General features: G+C 45.0%; 1 protein-coding gene across 5 annotated transcripts in view; it reads right to left on the bottom strand.

Moving 5' to 3' along the window:
• Spart (spartin) overlaps positions 1–4,377 on the bottom strand; it is a 22,721-nt gene extending 18,344 nt beyond the window's left edge. For 2 of the 5 annotated variants that reach the window (XM_055596795.1, XM_055596798.1), the window contains exons 1-2: positions 4,267–4,377; positions 894–978 (exon numbers count right to left, since the gene is read on the bottom strand). The gene's annotated coding sequence lies outside the window, so the exon portion shown is untranslated. The other 3 variants (XM_055596796.1, XM_055596797.1, XM_055596799.1) reach the window with 3 other exon arrangements.
• Positions 4,378–6,485: the final 2,108 nt, after the last annotated feature.

Genomic DNA, 6,485 nt, shown 5'->3' with positions numbered 1-6,485 from the left:
AAAAAAAAAAAAAAAAAAAAAAAAAAAAAAAAAAAAAAAAAAAAAGATGAACAACAGGAAATAAGAATATAATTAGGATTTTTTTCTTGAAGGCCCAACATGTTAATGATAAAATGCTCTGAAACGTACAATGGAGAAAATGGTAGATGGAAGGGTAAAACAGAAAGCAGGTAAATCCAGAATTGGAAGCACAAACTCCCAGGTTTAAACAGATCTGACAGAGGTTGGAAAGCAGGTTCGGTGTGCCAGGCGGACTTCAGGACAATTGCCCACACACTGCACTGCTTCCCAGTTTCCCACTTGGTGAGTGGAATCCCAGGGCTGTAGACGGAATTTCGAGGATAGTTACACAATGACGTATCCAGACTGGAAGACACTTCAGAAAGCATTAGGAAATAAAAACTGATAATGTCTAGCGTGCTTCTAAGTTTTAAGAAAGAGCTATACAGCCCTGGAAGAATTCAGGGTTTAATTAGCAGAAATGAAAAATTACAGAGATAGAAATCAAGACAATTATAACTTCAGGGAAAACAGCTGCCGAACAAAAACAAGAAAGTAATCGGGGAATAGCCTGCTTCTTTTCTTAGTGTCATACTATTGAAACTAGTGGATCCTGCCTTAGGGAAAGGATGTACTAAACCATGAGAGAAGAGGAAGATGGGTGGGAAGTTTGTGTGTGAGGATGAAGGAGCTAAACCCTCACCATTACTAGTTAACTGCACTGCCCGAGACTGAAAAGCAAATAGTGGCAATGTTACTGTACTGCTGGGAGACACCAAAACACCACGAATTGGGTCAGAAAATTGATCCAAGCTGCCTTTGGAAAGAAGGAGACAGGTCAGCTTACAAAGATATTTAATTCTTTATGACATGGCAAAAGTTGAATTACTTACTTTACAAAATAAATACAAGCTTTACAGCAGCCTTGTCCAGAAGGATTATACTTCGAGCCACAAAATTTTTATTTTCCAGGAACCACTAACAAAGTAAGAAAAGCAAAACAAAATAAACAAACAAAAAAACAGGTGAAATTTCAATGATAGCTTTTACTTATGTAATGCATCCAAAGTATTCTGACTTAAAACCAGCATAAAAATGATTCGTGGGATTTTACCTTTCTTTGTGTTACGTCATACAAAGACAGCCTACAGTGTACTTATAAGCGTACGTCAAGTTGAACATATCCCATAGCAAACACTCAATTGCCACATGTGCCCCTGCTGGGCACTGTGGACTCCTTACAGCTTCTCAGGGCAGGGGGAAAAAAATCAAGGGACAGAAGAGTGTCTCCATAGCTGTCTACACAATGATGGCACCATGGACTTTAGTCAGACTTTCTAGAACTGAAAATCAGGCCAACAGATGGCTCTATCACACAACAGTTTCACAATAGTGGACAGAACACATTCAGCCCCAACTCAGGAAATATCATATTCAAGGGTCAATATTTAAAAACTCACATTTGCCCTACCCTGAGGTCACTAGTGAAATTAATCTTGCAGTTTCCGTGGAATTCTAGCCTGCTGTGTCATAATGTCTCAGGCTTCCACAGATTCCCAACTCCTTTCTCCCCCCTCCCCCAGAAGCCACAGGACAAATATTCCATACTTGTCACTCACGAGGAGACATGAGCTCGGGAGTGTCCAACTTTGTGACAATGTCATCCACACTGGACTGCACTCGAAGCTCTGCTGAGCTACATGCAGTTTCTAGCAGGCTGGACCAGAACAGTGAACCAAGCGATGCCCAGGCATATCCTTAAGGACAACTGTTTACTATTTGTCTTGAAAAGATTGAAAAGCTGCTAACGATTTCATATGATCTAATTCTCAAAGCTGGAAATGAGAAGTCTTTGGAATGCCAATGTGAAGTACTAAATAAACTGTTTTAATTAGCTTAATAGTCAAATCATCAAATCATGAACCAACACTGGCTCTAGATAACAATGGTGGAGTTTTTAACTTTTAAACATTCCCTCTCTCTCTTTTTTTTTTCTTATCTTCGTGTACACAAATCTCTATGTGACATGTTAGCAGACACATGCTCTGCGGTCTGGGGAGGTCAGAGGACAACTTTGGGTAAATGTTCTGGTCTTTCACTTTGTCTGAGGGTCTTTGCTGGTTTTTTGTTTTAGTTTTTTTTTTTTTTTTTTTTTTTGTTTTCAAGACAGGTTTCTCTGTGTAGCCTAGACTCGCTTTGTAGACCAGGCTGGCTTGGAACTCACAGAGATCTGCCTGCCTCTGCCACCATGTGGGGCTTCTTTTGCTGTTTTGTTGTTGTTTTGGGGCTGAGATTACAGCTTTACACAGGTTTGGGGGGATTTGAACTCAGGTCCTCAGGCTTAGTGTTTTACCATCCCCCATCCCTGTTTAAAGATTCCAATAAAAGATTTAAGAAGCACCTACTTCAAACATACCTATATACATGTACGTGGTTTTGTTTGTGTAAGCAGAAGTAAAATTCTGATTCAAAATACTTGGAAACTCAGTTCTCTTCCACAACAGAGATACTTAAAGGAAACAGCCAGCTACAGAAGTTCTAATGCCAGCATGCCTGGTCTGTTACAAAACAGGGGAATGGGAAGGGTTTGCTATTTAAATTATATACTGACAAGTTACAACTGTAGACATTTATAGGGTACTAAGTGATAGCGAAGTCTGAATTTTGAACTATTCTGATTTTTTAAGGTTTGTTTTTATTATCTTTAATTATGCACATGTTGGGGGCGGGGTGGATATGGTGCCGCATGAGTGTGGGTATCAGAGGCACCGGGTCCTCCGCAGCTGGTATTAGAGGCAGTTATGGCACAGATAGGCGCACCGGGAACTGACCTGGGTCCTCTGCAAGAGCAGCACCTGTTAACTGCGGAGCCATCCTTCCGGCCCCATTACTCTGACTTTTTTTTTTTTTTATGAAATATGAAATGATAAAATAAGGCTAATTAACGGACTCATCATCCCAGATATATGGTATTTTTTAAAAACTGAAAGCAGTTGAGCCTTATCTCTCGCTGACGCGCACAACAGTCCATGATTAGCTATATTCAGTAGACTACTAAGAGCCAAAAACTCCATCAGTACTCCTCCTGTCCTGGTAGGGAACACGGGGGACTGATCACCAGGGAGGGTTTTCGGGTCTCTATTCAACACCAGTACCATCCCACCAATTCTGCCTTGCTAGGGGAACTGTGTGTTTCAGATAGCAGCGCGCGTGGGAAGTAAACCACACTCCGTATAATAGAGGTTTCTTGTTTCAAAAACCATCCTCCACAACAATCACTTAGGACCATCAGGAAAGAGCAAGAATCAAGAGCAGCTCCCTGGGAACTAGGAGCGTCTTCGACTGCCGCATTATTCACTTAACTGCTTCTGCAAGCCTTAAGGTAGTTGCTAAATTCTTAGCTACCCGAGGGCCATTTTACCGAGATAAAAATTATCTAATAAAAATTAGAAGGCAGACCTCGAGGATCCTTAAGAAATACAACCAACGGGAGTAACGCAGCCACCCGTACGCTAACTAAGTAATGCCGCTTCACAAAACCACGCGCGCGTTCCCAGGGAAAACTTGCTCCAGACGTGGAGCTAGGCCTCAGGATGCTCTGAGATGCGGGGATGCCAGTAACCAGCGTATTCCAATTAGCAAATGCGCCCTTCATTTCCAGTGCTGTGGCTCCTGGCGCTTCCAGCTGCGTAACTTTGGGCAAGCCGCAGAGGAGCGAGAAAGCCAGTGGGGTTTGGAGAGGGAACCTCAGAAGACGCACACTAGGGATAACCAGGGATCGGAGACGGCAGGATTCGAACCAGGGATTCTTGGGGACCAGGAATAGGAGAATTCAACCGGGGACAAGCGCGGGTCAGGAATGGTACACCAACACCAAGGATGCGCGGGCTCTATAGACTGAAGGGCCAGCACCAGGGGAAGAGCAGTGGGGACCAGGGATGGGGATCTGCAGCAGGGATGCGCGGGTTCCCGGGGCGGGAGGATCTAGGACCTGTGCGCCACTGTCCGGGCGAGCGCTGAAGGAGGTGAAGAAGCGGCGAAGGCTGCTTCAGCACTAGCTGGACTCCCCTCTGCGGGGCTTCTGGAAACCTCTCGGGCAGAAGGGCTCCCTGCAAAATGCCGCCGCGGTCCGGGCCGCAGCCCCCACCGCCCGCGGCGCGTCCCGGGGAGGGCTCGGCTCACAAAGCCCCGCGTGACGCCCTCGGTGTCCGGCCCCGCCCACGAGCCACGACACCCGCGCCGAGACGAGCTTCGGCCCACTCTGACCTTCCAAAGGCACGCGGGAGGCTGGCGGTCGGCTCGGAGCCCGAGAGCCCACGGAGAGCGCGCGGGTGCAGGCCGGTGACACCCTCCGGCCCTAGCCAGGCCCAGGCCACGTCGGACCGCGCCTGCGCACTCCGCACCCGCCGCCCAGGGGCCGCGGAGGGGACCAGCAGAGACATAGCGTTGACGGCCTCTGGCCGCCAGGGGGCGCCCTGGGTCGGGCACTGAGGATCTGGTATACAAAGGTTGGCTAGAACCTGGGACCTTGACCTGTCATCCAAAGTGTTAAATCTGTGACACCGGGAGGTGGGAGGGCCCAGACTGGTGCTGGAGAGATGGCTCAGAAGTAAAAGAAGAGGTCGTTATTTCTTCTTTGCATCTATAATACATAATGAACACACCTCAATAACTTATAAATGTAGCAATTAAAAGCGAATAAAGCGTTTGAGTGGATATTTCTTCAGACAAGATGTACAGACTACTAGAACGCACATCAAAAGGTGAGTCTCAGGATAACTCAAAACAGAGTGAAGTGTGACTTTCTGTCTCATTAGAATGGCTGTCATCAAAACATAAGCAGTAATGGTTTTGGCAAGAGGGTTTTACAGCCCCCTGCATTACTGCTTGGGATGTGATGTAACCAAAACCATCCCAGCAAGTCTACCCCTAGTTAGATTAGTGCAGACAAGCACTCAGTGGTCTTGAATACTTGTAATAATGAGATACAATAAACACAGTATGAAAAATTGAGTACTGATTATAAAACCTTCACTCTCTTGACACTGGGTTGACTGGCAGTGGGGCACGGCCTGTGTTAGGTTGTTGGTGTACTGTGGGGTGTTTTAAGTTGACTAATGTGGGGTGACGCAGCCCACTGGGGGCAGCGCAGTTTCCAAGGCAGGGAGTCTTGAAAGACTGCAGAAACTGCACTGGACACGAGCAAGCAGCCAGGTAAGGCATGTGTCTCCCTTGGGTCTTGACTGTAGGTGTGATATTCCTGTTTGAAGTTCCTGCTTGACTTCCTCAGAACAATGGGCTGTAACTTGGAACAGTGAGTGGAATTAAACCTCTTTTTCCCCCTGAGCTGCTTTTTGTGGAAGTATTTTTCTCATAGCAACTAGGACACGCTCCTATTTATTTTATTTGAGTGACTCAGACTGGATTTTACAACAGCAGTCTGCCTTAGTTCTTTGACCTGCTTCCCGATGATGCTCTCTAAATCACTTTATGACATCATATCCACATTGCCTATGTACGTTTTATGCAATAAATCCTACTTCCTCATGCAATAAAATAAAATTAAATCACTTGACTACAAAAACAACTTGCTACCAACTAATTACAGTTATTCATACTCTCAGTTTCTAGGAAATACTTCAAAACAGCTTTACACAGATTGGCAATTTGGAGTGGTTGGGACCTGGTGTTTCTAGCATGCCATGTTCAATTGATGCCTTTATCCTCTAATGATATCTAGAAGAAGGACACACACACACACACACACACACACACACACACACACACACGTAGCCATTCTCATCCCCAGCCTAGCTTTAGCAACAGGTAGGAAGAGTTGGAGAAGAGATGCTGGGACCCTTTCTTTCTGGGGAGGAAAGCCCCTAACTGCTGGCCATCGAGCCTTCTCTTGGCTGTCACAGTCTGAGGTAGCTTCCATCTCGGTGATCTGGCATGAGAGAAGGAGACAAGGGGAAAGGAAAGAAGGAAGGGAGAGAAAAATAGATTCAAATTCCAGACTTTTCTGCTGTTCTTATTGAGTTTTAGATTTTTTTTAAAGAGATGTTTCTTCACTTGTGCATGCTTTTAGGAAATTTGTAGAGACTGAAATTTAAAACAATTCCAGGTTTTTTTCCCACTGGGGGTCTAAAGAGCCCCCAAAGAGAAATTTCCAGTCTCCTAGATTTTAATGGCTTCAATGAGAAGTATGTTACAAATCTAAGATTGGGGTAAAAGTTTCATCTGAGGCTTTATCCCTTATGACCTTGGTCAATTTGATAGTTCCAACAAGTATTACCTTTCTATTTTAAATGCTCAGCATGATATATATATTTATTACTTGACTACCCATGAGGTACCCTTAGATACCTCCATAAGGGTTCCTGCTTTGCACAGACTCCTTTTAAGCCAGTTCCTGATATGTGCTTTGTGGTCACACATATTTTGGTAAAAATCCAGGGTCTCTTACCAGTTAAAACCACTGACTC

This window comes from Psammomys obesus, unplaced genomic scaffold, assembly GCF_907164565.1.
Source record: "Psammomys obesus unplaced genomic scaffold, mPsaObe1.curated_primary_1811, whole genome shotgun sequence".
NCBI lineage: Eukaryota > Metazoa > Chordata > Mammalia > Rodentia > Muridae > Psammomys > Psammomys obesus.
The sequence above is the reverse complement of the archived record's forward strand: the minus strand, read 5'-3'. Positions and strand labels throughout refer to the sequence as shown.